Source organism: Mustela nigripes, chromosome 17, assembly GCF_022355385.1.
Source record: "Mustela nigripes isolate SB6536 chromosome 17, MUSNIG.SB6536, whole genome shotgun sequence".
Lineage (NCBI taxonomy): Eukaryota > Metazoa > Chordata > Mammalia > Carnivora > Mustelidae > Mustela > Mustela nigripes.
In genome coordinates, this window is record NC_081573.1 from 59,294,274 (window position 1) to 59,310,715 (window position 16,442).

A 16,442-nucleotide genomic window follows, 5' to 3' on the forward strand; every position below is an offset into this window, starting at 1 on the left:
AGCAAGGACACACAGAGATCAATGGGGCATAAGAGACTGTCCAGAAACAGACCCACCCACATATGCACAACTGATTTTTCATTTTTTTAAAGATTTTATTTATTTGACAGACAGAGATCACAAGCAGGCAGAGAGGCCAATGTGGGACTCGATCCCAGGACCCTGAGATCACAACCTGAGCGAAAGGCAGAGTCTCAACTCACTTAGCCACCCACGCGCCCCACAACTTATTTGTTTATAGAGTTTGTTTTATTTATTTGTCAGAGAGGGAGCGCGTGCGTGAGAGACAGGGAGCCCAAGCAGGGGGAGTGGCAGGCAGAGGGGGAAGCAGGCTCCCTGCCGAGCAGAGAGCCCGATGTGGGGCTGGATTCCAGGACCCTGGGACCATGACCTGAGCCGAAGGCAGAGGCCCAATCGACTAAGCCATCCAGGCGCCCACATTTATATGAATTCTAAAATATTCTAGAAACGTTATAAATCTTATAAAGAAATTCTAGAAAGTACACGGCATTGTACAGTTACAGGAAATAGACTGGAGGTGAGGTAAGGCAGGCTGGGAGGGAGGAATCCTGCAGAGGTCCCAGGAAACTTTCTAGGGTGACATATATTGCTCATCATCTTCACTGTGGTGTATACATATGCCAAAGTCTACCAAGTTTACACTTTAGTAAGTGGTTCAAATGTATGACAACATTTGAATAAAGCTAGTTCAAAAAAAAAAAGAGCAGGGGCGCCTGGGTGGCTCCGTGGGTTGGGACGCTGCCTTCAGTTCGGGTCGTGATCTCAGGGTCCTGGGATCAAGCCCCGCATCAGGGTCTCTGCTCAGCGGGGAGCCTGCTTCCTCCTCTCTCTCTGCCTGCCTCTCTGCCTGCTTGTGATCTCTGTCTGTAAATGAATAAATAAAGTCTTTTAGAAAAGAAGAGAAGAAAAAAGGAAAGAAGACCGTAAGGAATCCGCCCACAGCCGTGGGTTAGAGCTTATAAGCCTGCCTGCAACCCCTGCCCTACAGGAAAGGGGTCAGGTGGCAGGTGCCCCGCTGCGCATACAGCAAAGTGAGAAGAGGGAAGACTGATCGAAGCCAAGGTCGGTGGTGCTGAGTCTGAGGCGCGGGCCGGAGGGGCCAGCCCGAGGGCACACAGCCACGGAGGTGGCGCGCCCAGACCAAACGCCGTGGGCGGACGGGCACTCGGAAGAACTGAGAAGGAAAAGGCAATATCCCGACCGGAGAAATCTCAGGAAAGCAGAGGAACCACCTCCTTTCCTTCTGTATTCAAGCTACTCACCCCCAAGATACTATCTGGAAACTCTGACAGTTTCCTCACAGCCTCAGAGCAGCTGAACACAACCCTGCCACGGTCGTGCACCTGAACCCCTGCACCGTGACCTTGTGCCCAGGGACACACAAGAGCAGCAGGGGATTAAAGCAGGTCACGGAAAACCGTTGAGTTCGGCTCCGCAAGACAGTAGGAAGAGCCTGCCACGGCCGGGCAGCCCTGAGGTGCCCCATAGCAGGGCGTTCTCCATCAGAGCCGGGAGCTGTGCGGTCAAAAGGTTCAGGACAGATGAGGCCCCAGAGCTCGATCCCAGCACCCCAAGGTCATGGCCTAAGCTCAAGTCACTCATCCGACTAAGCCACCCAGGAGTCCCTATCCTGATTTTTTAAAAACTGTCTTCACTTCCTGCCAAGGGGTCCCTGTAATCACACTCATGTAGTGAGCGGGCACCATCCGTCACTAAGTCAGCCGCCACACAAACCACTGTCCAGGAGGGGCCCCAGGGCCCTGCAGAAGGCCTCCTCCAGCTCCGACAGCCATGTGACTTCTTGTAAAGGGGACCCCAGTGGAGCAGGAGTGCATCAAGATCGGGGACAGAAACATCAAACGGCACCATTTCAGGGTCCTGAATCTGAGAGGACCTTGACCGTCCTCCCCCTGGGCCTGAAGCAGCTGCAGCCGCGACGGCCAGACCTGCCGCGCAAACCATCCCGAGGTGCAGAGCAACGGGCACAGGAGACGCCAGGAGGCAAGCGAGGCTGTGGGCTTCAGGCTCTCCGTTCCAAACACAGGCACCACCTACACTTTTATTTTTGCACAAGAACGGGAGAGGATACCAGCATCTCTGGAGTCGGTGCAACATCTGGGACATCTGGACAGCTGCTGCAGGACAGAATCTCCGATGCACACAGCAGACCCGGGAGGCAGACGCAGGCAGACTTACTAACACTCCAAGTAAATGGAAAGCGAGGGGAGTTGAGACGGCCAGAGACCCAGGGGTCACAAACAGACTCCTTTCCTCGCCGCTGCTGCAGCGACACTCTCAGGAGGCGTCCCGCAGGGGTGTGGCCAGCCCTGGTCTGCCTCATTCCGCGGGAAGACACCCAAGGACAGCTGTAGCACAGAGCCGCACACGGTCACCAGACGGGGGAGCAGAGGGCACCCCAGGACAAAGAGAATGTCAGCGAATGGGGGCACAAGTCACACACAACAAAGAAGCTATGCCAGGAGGTGGAGGCCGGCTGGGAAGCCGAGGCCTGAGGGCGAGGGCGCGTCGCCAGGGAGACGCGGGCAGAAGGGGGTTCCAGGCAGAAACCGCACCGTTTAAAACCTGGGAGACTGGCGTTCTCTCTCCGAGCAAGAGAGCAACAGAAGAGAAGCAGATCTTTGTTTTTCAAACTCGCTTTGGTAACTGTGTGGAAGTGTCGGGGACAAGTCAGGGCAGCTGCAGTTACAAAAGGGAAAGAAGCAGGGCCAGGAGGAGGGGAGGACCATGGGACAGACCTAAGCGCACACACGGGAAAACCTGTAAGAGTGAGAGCGACCAGCGGCCAGTGGTGTGCAAAAGGCCGCAGACGACACCCCCCACCAAAGGTCCCACCCACTCCGCAGAGCCCAGGCCGGAGGAGCAGGTCATCCGTGCAGAGCGAGAGCCCCGCACGCACTCCCAAGCACAGCCAGTCGGCCGCGTGGGGACCGGCCGCGTGGGGACCGGCCGCGTGGGGACCGGCCGCGTGGGGACGGGGGAAGCAGCCCGCCTGGCTCCAACCGGCCTTCCACAAGCCCCGCCTCCCCGGCTCACTGACCACGCCCTCTGTGTCACCGTCCCCACCTGAGCGCCCACCGGACAGGTGAGACCAGGAGGCAGAGGGAAACACCAGGAGGCCGCAGGGCAAGCGTTCCCCACCACCCAAGCCGGGGTCCTCAGCCTCGCTTCCGCTCTCGCCCACACAGGGGCCCGACAGCGCGGTGAACGGCACGGACACTGCCCTGAGAGCGCGGGGAAAGGGGCGCCCGCCCAGGACCGGCACCGGGACTGACCGTTCTAAGCCCGCATTCCAGTGACAGCCCACACGGCAGACAGACTGTGGGGCGATCCCAGGGGCCGCACCTCTGCGCACCCTTCCTCCCCGCAGCCTGCTTCACCGGAGTGGACTAGCTGGGACCTGCACTTGCTTCTGACCCACAGGATGTGACCGCGACTAGGCTGCACGCACAGCAGGGCTAGTGTGCGGGCCCCCCGTGGCGACATCCTGCCTTGGGGGACTCCGTCTTAGCAGACAGGAGCACAAGACTCACCGCGGGCTTCAGAGAGGGCTTCAGGGGCCTCTAGGGACCGAGAGCGGTCTCCAGGTGACATCCAGGTGACAGCACAGAACGGGGACTTCCCCAGGAAGTAGATTCTTCCAGCAAGCCGGGAGAGCCTGGAGGCAGAGCACGCCCCACTCCAGCCTCCACGCAACACCAGCACCATGACCAAGTGACCCCAGGAGCAGAGGACCCAGCGAAGGCACCCCAGACTCCTCACCCACACAGGCCGTGAGGCAGCGGACAGGGTGGGGTTTGAAGCGCCCCCATCCGTAGCCATGTGTTGTGCAGCAGCACACACACAGCCCACGCGCGTGACCCACACCACCTGCCTCCACACACAGACAGTAACAGGGCGCAGGCCCCCCAGACACGAGGTTCAAAAGAAGCACTTCGGAACTCAGTGTTCTTTCCAACCCGGGACTCAGATCACGCCAACCAAGGTAACGGACCTTGCGGCTCCCAGCAACCGCTGCACGGCAAGATTTTCTCCAGAATTCCACGGGGCGCTGCCCTCCAGGCCAAAGTCTGCCACCAAGCCTAACCCACGAACAAGGCGTAACAGACCAAAATTACTGACGTAATTCATGAGGCATCCCACCAGGGGTGTGACCAGCCCTGTGAACATACGGTTCACAAGAGTCTAATTTAAAATCTAACTTAAGGGGCACCTGGGTGGCTCAGTGGGTTAAGCCACTGCCTTCGGCTCAGGTCATGATCTCAGGGTCCTGGGATCGAGCCCCGCATCGGGCTCTCTGCTCAGCGGGGAGCCTGCTTCCTCCTCTCTCTCTGCCTGCCTCTCTGCCTGCTTGTGATCTCTGTCTGTGAAATAAACAAATAAAATCTTAAAAAAAAAAAAATCTAACTTAAACCTTCAAATCCAAAGGCGCTTCCGGTCCAGCAGGAAGGGACCGGGTTCGTTCCGCGGCCCGTGCCGTCCTCCTCCATCAGCAGCGCGCGGGGCCTCCCTGGCCTGGGTTCGGGCCCTGCGTCTGCAGGGAGAGGAGGACCTCAACGAGGGGCTGGCAGCGGGGACGGTCACAACGCACGACAAACTTAAGCAGGTCTCACTTAAGCCGTGATTTTCCACAAGGCCGCCCGACTGCTCCTGGAAGAGGACCTTACAGGACAAGCAGAGAGGTTCAAGGGGTCTGCAAGAGCCGGAGGGGCTTTACAGACAAGCACGGGTATGAAGAAAACCCATGACCACTCGGCCAAAGAATAAAAGCCCCCACCATTAATCTCAAGGAAAGAAAATCACACCATTCTAATCGTCCAGTTCCTGATACTTCTGTGACATGACAGGAGGAGCTAAGAAGACAATGTGAGCCTCCCCTCCAAGCCCCGCTGCGCCTGCAAAGAGCTGGGCACACTGGGGAGGGCTGGGGAGTGCTGGGGAGCCTCAGAGGGCTGTAGCTGGGGAGGAGAAAGGCAAACCCAGCACTTGATTAGCGCCGGCTACCACACTGGAGTGTTTCCATAGCAACCAGAGAGAAACTATAAAGCAAGCAGCTTTACATAAAATCATTCTCCATCACAATGAAATCTTACAGTCAGGAAAAGCATTTTGATAAAGAACTAGTTAGACCGGACACTGACAATAATGCTAATTAATCACCATCCCCACAAACAATCATTCTTCCTTCTATTCTAAAATAATTTTATATCATTCACACCAGAAGTCTGAAAGCTATTTTATGAATACTAAAATTACTATCAATAACGTGTGTCAGGTCCTCCACTTTAAAATCAGGGAACAGGCAAAAGCTATCACAAGAGCAATTACAACCAAATCAAAGCTCTGATCTTGGGTCTAGTATCTACATCAAGCAAGAAAAATGCCCTCTGAAGTCTGAAAAGAGGGAAGGGTTAGGGTTAGACCGCTGAGGGAATCGAAGACAAGACAGAATACACAAATTCTGAGAAAAAAACAATTTTAGCCAAAGCCTTGTCACAGCAAACCATAATCACAAACCCAACTCAGGTCCTGTCGACCTATCCTCTGTCAAAAAATCCAATCAAGGAGTGCCTGGGTGGCTCAGTGTGTTAAGCATCCAACTCTCGGTTTCTGCTCAGGTCATGATATGGGGTCATGACATCGAACCCCACACTGAGCGCAGAGTCTGCTAGAAATCCTCTGTCTCTGTCTCCCCCACACCTGCGTGCTCACACTCTCCCTCTCAAAAATTCTTTTTAAAAAAATAAAATCTTGGGCGCCTGGGTGGCTCAGTGGGTTAAGCCGCTGCCTTCGGCTCAGGTCATGTTCTCAGGGTCCTGGGATCGAGCCCCGCATCGGGCTCTCTGCTCAGCGGGGAGCCTGCTTCCCCCTCTCTCTCTGCCTGCTTCTCTGCTACTTGTGATCTCTGCCTGTCAAATAAATAAATAAAATCTTTAAAAAAAAAAAAAATTCAAAACTTTTTCTTCAACATCCCTAGCGCTAACTCTTGCTTGTCGCAACCTTCAACAACCCAGCCACAAACACCCACTAGGTAGAATCCGAACTCAGTATCTCACGTTACTCTCACTTCTTAGCTTGTTTACAGAACAGTAAAGTGACCTGCTTTGCAATGATGAAATGACTATTTACATGTCAGCATGAAGAATACAGACCAAACCTGGCCAAACCCAGAGCGGTGTCTGGACCTTGAGGGCCCACACCTGCCTCTGACCAGACCAGGCAAGCCGGCCCATCCTGACTCAGCAGGGCGTGGCTCTCCCAACAGCAGCCACAGACGCCCAGCTGCAAGGGCCCGGCTGCCCAGAGACTCTTGTCCCTGTTCTCACGCCCGACAGTGGGTAACTGGTTCTTCCAGAAAGAGGCTCTAGTGCCCTGTTCCTGCCCTTGCCACTAAGACCCTGGCCGCACCACGCACAGGCAGAAGAGGGGACCAGAGTCACCATCAGCCCCTCCATTCCCCAAACACAAGGCCCTCCGCCACCCCTTCCTTGACTCGGGGACCCTTCCCAAGTCCACTTGCGCTTCCGGAAACTCCTCCAACTTCAGAGAAGACAGTGGAAGAGATGCCGCCCGCTTCCTCTGTACCCACAAACGAACCCCCGCGGAGAACCACCCGCTGCTCGCGGGCTTTGCAGGTGGCTGCCCTCCCGGCGCGCACACCGTTCCACGCTCCGTGGGGTCCACAAGGGCGTCCCCCATCCTATTTGGACATGCAAAGCCCACTGTGCATGGAGAAACTACAATCGTGACAAATTTTATTGTTTTTTAAAGATTTTATTTATTTGACAGACAGAGACACAGTGAGAGAGGCAACACAGGCAGCAGGAGTGGGCGAGGGGGAAGCAGGCTTCCCGCTGAGCAGAGCCCAATGTGGGGCTTGGTCCCAGGATCCCAGGATCATGACCTGAGCCGAAGGCAGATGCCCAACGACTAAGCCCTCCAGGCGCCCCCATGACAAATTTTAATAACACTAACTGTTCAACCATTAATCTTTTCAGCCTTTCCTAGACAGAAATAGAGAAATCTCCGTAATACCCACCAAACACCAGTCCCTCATGAATGAACCCTTTCAACCCACACAGAAAGGATGGCCAGTGTGACAATTCTCTCAAAGGTCAGCATTTTACTGCCTGTGAGCCAAGGTCATTTTGAAACCCAGAACACGGAGCGGTAAATGGTCTCTGAACACAGACTGGAAGCACGCAGACATCACTGGTGAGCGTGACCAGCACAACCTCAACTGAAAGCGATCTGGCCAATTCACGAGTGTAATGACCGATGACCCTGTGCCAGCACCTAGGACAGTACCTGTGCACATCCACGAGGACATCATCCGGTCCCGGTGACACTGCAAACGGGACCCGCCACCAGCACCGGCACGTGAAGGAAGCTGTGGCACATTCATGCCCCCATGACCAACAACACGAAGCTGCTCTGTGTGCATTCAGACAACAGACCCCCAGAGTTAGGCCTGCGAGAGCACACCGGCACCCCCTGCGCAAACCCCCTTATCCACACTCACAAGGCCACCGTGCAAGGACACTCAAGGCGTGCGGAAGCAGCTGCCTCCAGGGCAGTACTGGAAGGTTGAGGACCTGGAGCCAAAACTCCCCCATGTCAGCCAACACAAAGAAAATCACTATTTTCAAGGGGAAAAGCAAACATAAAGATAAAAACAAAACAAAATTAAACTGCAAAGATAAGAAAATGTACAATTTTAGTTCTCACAACAGAATCAATCCATTTATCACCATGTAGTCTTAACAGCTCAAAGGACAGAGACTTCTGTTTTCTATTTGTCCTGAAAATTCGAGCCAACCTCTACCCACTTAAGATCTTTAGAATTCAAGTTACTTACATACTCTGTATAATCAAAGGGGGCCAGACCTGAGTCCCCTAACATACACATCTGTCAGTGTCCTCAACGCCTCATCTGGAGCCGCGTCCAGCGTTTGCGGTCTCACTGGGAAGCAGACATCCGAGTACACCGTCTCCTCCCTCCTCTCCACAACACGTCCTTTCGGTCCTTTCCGAGGAATACGGCACCCTGGGGACGCGAGAAGATCTGGGGTGCAGAGCAGACACGGTCCCGACGTCAGCTCTCTCGGTAGACCCATCTCCCATGTGTGCACAGACTAGCCGACAAGGTCCGGCCGGCGAAGCGTAATGCACGGAGCTCACTGAACTTGGAGCTAGTTAAGGGTGAAACAGGAGAAACAGGTGGAAATCCACTTCATGAGCATGTAGTAACAAAAATAAGTAGCTTAAGAAACAAAGTGAGAAAAAAGTCCTTTAGTCCGGCGAGGTCTCATCTCTCACTAGAAGGACACTGGGGCAGCGCGCGACACATCTGAGCGAGCGGACGTGACGCGAAGCACAGAAGCCATCACCTGCCCAGTGTTTCTCCCCCAGTGCTGACACGAGCAGGTGACCCAGAGCGAAGGTGGGGGCTGGCACAGGGCACGCCGACACAGACTCAAGGGCTCACACCCCCTCTCGTCTTCCACCTACTTCCCAGTGGAGCCAAGTTCTCTCCCACAAAACCACAGAATCCTCCTACAGAAGCAAATCAACGATCACTGGTATCATCTCCTATCTAGTTCATGTTTAAATGTACAAGTACCCCCATTTTCTCACTGAGACATAAATGACATATAACCCAAAACATTTTTTTTTAAAGTCATTTTGTTCAGGGCACCTGGGTGGCTCAGTGGGTTAAGCCGCTGCCTTCGGCCCAGGTCATGATCTCAGGGTCCTGGGATCAAGCTCATCATCAGGCACTCGGCTCAACAGGGAGCCTGCTTCCCCCTCTCTCTCTGCCTGCCTCTCTGTCTACTTGTGATCTCTGTCAGTCAAACAAATAAATAAAATCTTAAAAAAAAAAAAAAAAAAAAGTCATTTTGTTCCTTCCCTCCAAACCAGGATCCAAGCAAGGTTTTCTCATTGCATATGGTCATTAATACAGACTCAGGTTCAACATTTGGTAAGAATATCTCCTATATGATGCCATCAATCAGCATCCGTGATCCTGAGTCAGGTCGCCTGGTCAATGAGGCACCCACCACCAGGTCTTCCCACTTACAAAGAAACACGTGTTTTTTTTTTTTAAAAAAAAGGCAGACACAAAGAAACACATGGCCCTCTGCAACCGGGAAGTAATCTATAGGGTTATCCTTTGTCACTATATGACTACTCTGAACCAAAAATTTTACCCATGTAGGTAAAATGTTTCAACCAAACTTCTGTTTACGAGGAACACAGGACAAGAAATAAAACGACAGAAGCAGGAAAAACCCAGAGAACTCCAGCATGCCCTCTGGTCTGCAGATGACTTGTCTGGACTCACGAAGAAAAGCCAAGCAAGGAGCGTCACGGACACTGAAGGCGAGCACGGGAATGACCAGCACACACGCAGGAACAAGGATCAGGGACCTAGTGGACTGTGTGGGATCAAATGCCTGCTTGGGCATGCTGCGGTGCTGCGGCGTGCAGGGGGCGGCCCCTGTACCAACAGGTCCGCGAGGGTGCTGTGTCATGGGGCTGACATCGCACTTTCAAGTGTCCAACCACATGACGCAGGGGCAGGCAAAGCAAACATGGCAAACGGCCGTTCACAGGTTGTCATGCTTCTCCGGGTTTCTGAAATGTCTCGTGCTAAAAAGTTGGGGGCAGGGGAGAAAACACGGACTTGCTGCTCAAGTTGACTGAACAGGTGCTTACAGAACCAATTAATAAAAGTAATCCAGGAGCGCCTGTGCGGCTCAGTCCTTATGCATCTGTCTGCCTTTGGCTCAGGTCATGATCCCCAGGGTCCTGGGATCGAGCATCCGGCTCCTTGCTCGGCAGGAAGCCTGCTTCTCCCTCTCCCACTCGCTCTGCCTGTGTGTTTTCTCTCTCTCTCTTTCTCTCGCTGGGTCTCTGTCAAATAATAAAATCTCAAATAAATAAATAAATAAATAAAAGTATTCCATAAACTAGGTATTAGATGAAAGAAAATTATTATTTATTCTGTTAACTGTGACAAAGGTCACGTGACTGTATAAGAACGCGGCCTACATGAAGTTTTTGCAAATCTGCAATTTGCTTTAAAATATTTCAAAGGGGGGCACCTGGGAGTCTCAGTCGGTTAACGCCTCTGCCTTCGGTCACGATCGCAGGGCCCTGGGACGCCCCGCATCGGGCTCTCTGCTCAGCAGGGAGCCTGCTTCCCTTCCTCTCTCTCTGCGTCTCTTCCTGCTTGTGATCTCTCTGTCAAATAAATAAAAATCTTTAAATATTAAAAAATTAAATAAATAAATACTTTTAAAAACTATTTCAAAGGGACGCCTGGGTGGCTCAGTCCACTAAGCCTCTGCCTTCGGCTCAGGTGATGATCCCAGGATCTTGGGACTGAGTCTGGTGTCGGGCTTCCTGCTCAGCAAGGAGCCTGCTTCTCCCTCTGCCCTCCCCCCCCCCCACAGTGGTGTGTCTCTTGTTCTCTAATAAATTTTAAAATCTTTTAAAAAATACTTCAACAAGGGACGCCTGGGTGGCTCAGTGGGTTGGACGACTGCCTTCGGCTCAGGTCATGATCCGGGAGTCCCGGGATCGAGTCCCGCATTGGGCTCCCGGCTCCACGGGGAGTCTGCTTCTCTCTCTGACCTTCTCCTCGCTCATGCTCACTCTCTCTCTCTCTCTCAAATAAATAAATAAAATCTTTTTTAAAAAAATTTTTTAGACTTCAAAATAATAAAGCAAATATAGCAAAATGATAATTGTTAAATCTAAATGATACAAACAGAATGTTCATTTTACCAATCTGTCTACTTTTGTGCATTTTATAATAAAAAGTCACAAACGAATGCTCCTTTAAAAAAATGTGTTACTGGTGCAGCTGCTGTGGAAAACACTTTGGCAGTTCCTCAAAAAGTTAAACACAGAATTACCATATGAAGCAGCAATCCCACGTCGGGGTCTGTCCCCGAGGGAACCGGCAGCAGGAGTCCGCACGGGTGCTCAGACGCCCGAGTCTACAGCAGCACTCTCCACCACGGCTGACATGGAGACCCAAGCGCTCCTCAACAAATGCACAACACTGGTCCATACCTACAGCGGAATACGCGTCAGCCTTAATAAAGGAAGGAAGCTCTGCTAAGCTCTGCTACAGCACGGGTGAACCTTGACAACACGATCCCGGGTGAAATCAGCCGGCCACAAATGCACACCAAGGATCCCACTGACATCAAGTGCCTGAGTCATCACGTTCACACACGGGAGGAAGGTGGTTACCGAGAGCCGGGGGAAGGGGCAATGGGACCAGGGCTTCCATGTGAAGCGGTAAGATAGCTCTGGACATCTACGGGGTGATGGTTACGCAACAACGTGGACGTACTCAATGCCAGAGAATCCGACACCGAAAAACAGTTAAAAAGGTAAATTTTATGTTATTTGTATTTTACCACAGTAAAAAAATACAAAAAGAGATGAGAAAAGTTTATGAACACATAGATCCAGGTCAGAACCCCCACTGCAGCAAAGTACCCGGAGAGCGCCGGCGAAAGGGACAGGCGCAGCCGTTAGCGAACTGTTACCGAACTGAGCTGTGACCGAACACTTCCGTCGGTTCCAGTTTTCACTGACCAAAAGAAATCCAAAGAGGATTTTCATTTTCACAGAAGAGAGCAGAAAAAGCAAAAAGAGAATTCGGCACTGGCTCTGCAGCAAGCCAGGACAGAGGCAGCACCCCGAGAGGAGGGCGCCCAGCCAGCTCCGTCCCCAGGAACTACACTCGGAACCCCAGCGCGTCTCCACAGCCCCGAACTGCACAGCAAGAGGCATCCTGAGATACCAGAAAAGCCTACAGAGGTTTTTTGAGTCTGGGAACGCTCAAAATTTTCTCCATGCAAACGAATGGTGACTACTGCCTCACGGTACACCCTCGCGCTCAGGAAGAGCTCACGGGAGTGCGCTACCGTGGCACAAGACGGGGGCTTCCAGAGGCAAAAATCAACACCAGGATGTAGGAACGTTCCAAAACAGCCCCTAAAAACCTGACTAAGAATTACAGTATTAAAATGAGGGCCACCCCTGGGCACCTGGATGGTTCAGTCAGTGAAGCTTTCCAGGTTCAGGTCCCGATCCCGGGGTCCTGGGATGCAGCCCCATGCCAGGCTCCCTGCTCAGCACAGAGTCTGCTTATCTTGCTCTCTCTGCGCCTCCCCTTGCTTGTGCTCCCTCTCAAATAGTCTTAAAACAAAACAAAACAAAACAAAAAATGAGGATCACCCTTCTCTTAACTAGTGTATTCCTACCGCATCTAAAGATACCTCTTCCTGGGCACCTGGGGACTCAGTGGGTCGAGCCTCTGCCTTCGGCTCAGGTCATGATCCCAGGGTCCTGGGATCGAGCCCTGCATCAGGCTCTCTGCTCCGCGGGGAGTCTGCTTCCTCCTCTCTCCCTGCCTCTCTGCCTGCTTGTGATCTCTCTCTCTAATAAATAAATAAATAAATTTTTAAAAGAAAATAAAAATAAAGATACCTCTTTCATTAAACTGACTCACCTGTTATCAAGTGCTTAACTATGAGGAAGAAGTATCAAAATCTTGATAATAAGAACCCAGAACACTGATGTCAGGGCTGTTACCCTTCTTCCTTAACAGACCGTAACCAGCAGTGTGCATGTTTTCTTTCTTTCTTCAAGTTTGCAGAGCACTGGCGACTGTACACCTCTGGAAGTGACTGACTGTGCTTCATGGAAAAGGACACACGCTGGAATAGTTTCAGAATTATTAAATACAATGGATGCATTTTAAATGTTAAAAATCGGACCCCACATTTGCTTCTTAGTATGTGTTCTTCTGCATCCGGTTCATCATGGCTTCCAAAGAAAAGCAAAAATTTTTTACAGATTTAATGTGGGAAGTGTTTATTAAGTTGATTTGGAGTTTTGCTTTTTTTTTTTTTCTTTTAAGATTTATTTACTTGAGGGCGCCTGGGTGGCTCAGTGGGTTAAGCCGCTGCCTTCGGCTCAGGTCATGATCTCAGGGTCCTGGAATCGAGTCCCACATCGGGCTCTCTGCTTGGCGGGGAGCCTGCTTCTCCCTCTGCTCTGCCTGCTTGTGATGTCTGTCTGTCAAATAAATAAATATAATCTTTAAAAAAAAAAAAAAGATTTATTTACTTGAAAGAGTGGGGAGGGGCAGAGGGAGGAACTCTCCAAGCAGACTCCTGGCTGAGCAGAGCCTGGCAGGGGACTCGATCACGACCCATTACATCGTGACCAGAGCCAAAACCAGGAGACGAACGCTCAACTGGTGGAGCCGCCCAGGCACTCCAAGTTTTACTTTCTCAGGAACAGTTCCTAACTAGTCTTTGCCAGGACACGAAGGACCAGTGGGTGCAGCTCCGTGACCTGCTCAGCCAGCCTGGACTTGGACTGAGGGCAGCAGCACACACTGCAGCCCTCGGGGCAGACAGGCACCGGCCAAGAAACACCCCATGACTCAAGCTGGGCGTCGAGAGCCAGGGTCCAACAGACAGGAGCGCACCTGCGAACCACCGCCCCCACGGGGACAGACAGAAAGTCGAACATGAGTAAAGCCAAAATGCTGGGGTGTATTTTTCTTTTGAAATCTCTCAAATCTATATAAAAAAATAAGACGACCTCTTCCAAACACGCTGGTAGAGAAGGCAGACCCCTAGACCATTCACCAACCTGACGTTCCGGCCCCACCTGAGATCCTTCTCCCTGGGCTCACCAAGTCAGCTCTCGGGCCTCAAGGACCGTGCCCAAGGAGCAGCCGGGAGGTCCTTCTCACACAAGCGGTGTCCCCGTGTCCCTGCACTCGTGCTGGAGTCTCCACCTCAGGCCTACACTCTCTCCTCACAGCCCGGGGCTGGCGGAGAACGGTTCTCAGCACATGCCCGGCACCATCAACAGCGACAGGCCGCTCCTTCCTAGGCAATTTCACAGCAGGACTTCTCATAAACAAGCCTCCGTGCCTGATGAACACCCTGACTCCCATAACCTCACATCAAAGAGCCACACCTCAACAAAAGGAAACCTTGAGCATTCCCAGTTTTCTGCAATGAGGTAGTACAGAAAACGAAACCTCATGAACTGAGCCGTCCTGCACAGACACACATGCGCCCTCACGCGAAATGGCCCAAACATCCCACCTTTAACGACTGTATGGACAATGCACCCCCCGGCTCCCAAAGTCCTTCTGACTTCTACGTGTCAGGTAATGACCTCCGGGCAGAGTAGTGGCAACAGAAGAACACGCATTACCAGGCGGCTCTGCCTTCTGAATAACACAAATGTGACCTGAAAGAAAAAAATGCCTCCCAGGGTACTGGGGGGGGGGGGGCCCTCAGTCAGTTAAGCGCCTGCCTTCAGCCCAGGTCATGATCCTGGGGTGCTGGGGCAGAGTCCCCCATCAGGCTCTCTGCTCCGCGAGGAGTCGGCTTCTCCCTCTGCCTTCTCCCTCTCTGTGCTTTCTCTTGCCTTCTTCCTTTCTCTCACTCAAATAAATAAAAATCTTTTAAAAAATAAAAATAAAAGAGAGAGAGAGAGAGAAACTCTTTTCTCTTTGTGATGAGAACTCTTAGGACTTACTCTTAACAACCGTCGCCCGGATCACACAACAGGCTGGCTCTGGTCACCGGCGTACACATCACATCCCGAGAACTTTGTTATCTTCTAACTTCAAGCTTCTGCCTTTGACCGCCTTCCCCTCCTCTACTTTTTGCCTCTGGTAACCCCAAGTCTCATCTCTTTCTCTAGGAGTTTGTTGTTTTTAGATTCCACATTTAAGTGAGATCATACAGTATTTCTTTCTCTGCCTGACTTACTTCACAGAGCACAGTGTGTTCAAGGTCCCTCCGCGCTGCCCCAAATGGAAGATCTCTTCACTTGCTCTATGGCTGAATACTGACTCACCGTACATATACAATACACACACGTCTTTATCTGCTCGCCTGCCAGTGGGACACTCACTGTCTGCCCCTCTCAGCCACCATGAACAATGCTGCCGTGCATGGGGTGCGCAGACAGAGATCTTGCCGAGTTCGCATTTTCATTTCCTTGGATATATTCCTAGAAGTGGAATTGCTGGATCATACGGTAATTCTATTTTTATTTTTTGAGGATCCTCCATATACTGTTTTCCGTAATGGCTGTACCAGTTAACATTCCCACCAGCAGGGCACAAGGTTCCCTGTTCCCCCATCCGGGCCAACGTGTGTTAACTCCTGTGTGTTTCCTAACGGCCGTGTTAACAGATGTGCTGTCTAGCGCTGCTGACCATCTTTTCACGCATCTGTGGCCTTTCACAGACCTTCTTTGGAGAAATGTCTACTCAGGTTCTATCGTCCACTTCTAAACTGCATTATTTGGGACTCTTTTTTCTTTCGCTATTCAGTTGTATGAGTTCTTAATATTTTTTGGATACTAACCCTCATCAAATATACAGTTTGCAAGGATTTTCTCCCTCTCCATAAGCTGCCCTTTTGTTTTGCTGATCGTTTCCTTTGTTGTGCCTGAACGTCTTGATGAAAGAAAGCTCCATGAGCCAAGAAGAGAGATCCCAAGTGACAACACAATGCCAACAACACATTAACGTAACTAACATCTGGGACACACTTGACCCTTACACTTTACAATGCAAGGAGTAATTTTTATTGCTTGATTAGACTGTAACACCTGAGACACAGGCCCATACAGGAATGAAAACTTAAAATCACGCAGCTAGGGCGCCTGGGTGGCTCAGTGGGTTAAGCCGCTGCCTTCGGCTCAGGTCATGATCTCAGGGTCCTGGGATCGAGTCCCGCATCGGGCTTTATGCTCAGCAGGGAGCCTGCTTCCCTCTCTCTCTCTCTGCCTGCCTCTCAGTCTACTTGTGATTTCTCTCTGTCAAATAAATAAATAAAATCTTTAAAAAAAAAAAAAAAAATCACGCAGCTACACCACGCACCTGAAATCACGGCTCGCCGAGGTATCGCCGGAGAAATAAACAAGAACGAGAAGGAGCCGGCTCCAGCTGGGGCAGCAGCCGCGGGGACCAGGGACTTCCGGCTGTCCTCCACCCCCTGCCCCGCCCCGGCTGAGAGGGCACAGTCCCCCAACACGGGCGTCGCGGCACCAGGAATTGATACATCAACACGGCAGGGCCGGGTAGCTTCTACACGCAAAGACAGAAAGACCAGAGCGGAGGGAAGAGGAGAGAGAACCGGCCGCGGGGCAGAACGAACCCCTCTCCGCCGGAGACCCCGCGGCCGGCCGCCAGCGGAAAGGCCAGAGCAGTGGCCGTGGAGAGTCAGAAGGGGAGCGGCAGCGTCCACCACCCGCGCCCACAGGCCGCCCTTGCCCCGAGGCAGCGCCCCGAGAGGCCCACCCCGCGGCCGCCCGGGCGCCCCGCACAGCCT

The 16,442-nt window shown here is 52.3% G+C and overlaps 1 protein-coding gene and 1 long non-coding RNA gene across 9 annotated transcripts in view; both read right to left on the bottom strand.

Annotated features, from left to right (window-relative positions):
- The window catches only part of ANKRD11 (ankyrin repeat domain containing 11), a 153,574-nt gene extending 145,355 nt beyond the window's left edge, over positions 1-8,219 (bottom strand). For 4 of the 8 annotated variants that reach the window (XM_059381369.1, XM_059381365.1, XM_059381362.1 and 1 more), the window contains exon 1: positions 7,898-8,218. The gene's annotated coding sequence lies outside the window, so the exon portion shown is untranslated. Of the gene's footprint in view, positions 1-7,897 lie in introns of all 8 variants that reach the window. The other 4 variants (XM_059381374.1, XM_059381371.1, XM_059381370.1 and 1 more) reach the window with 2 other exon arrangements.
- Positions 8,220-9,356: 1,137 nt separating this feature from the next.
- On the bottom strand, positions 9,357-11,741 carry LOC132004820 (uncharacterized). Its single transcript, XR_009400654.1, has 3 exons — positions 10,965-11,741; positions 10,149-10,287; positions 9,357-9,957 (listed from the first exon to the last, which is right to left on the bottom strand). It is a non-coding gene; the product is annotated as an uncharacterized LOC132004820 (long non-coding RNA).
- Between the last annotated feature and the right edge of the window lie 4,701 nt (positions 11,742-16,442).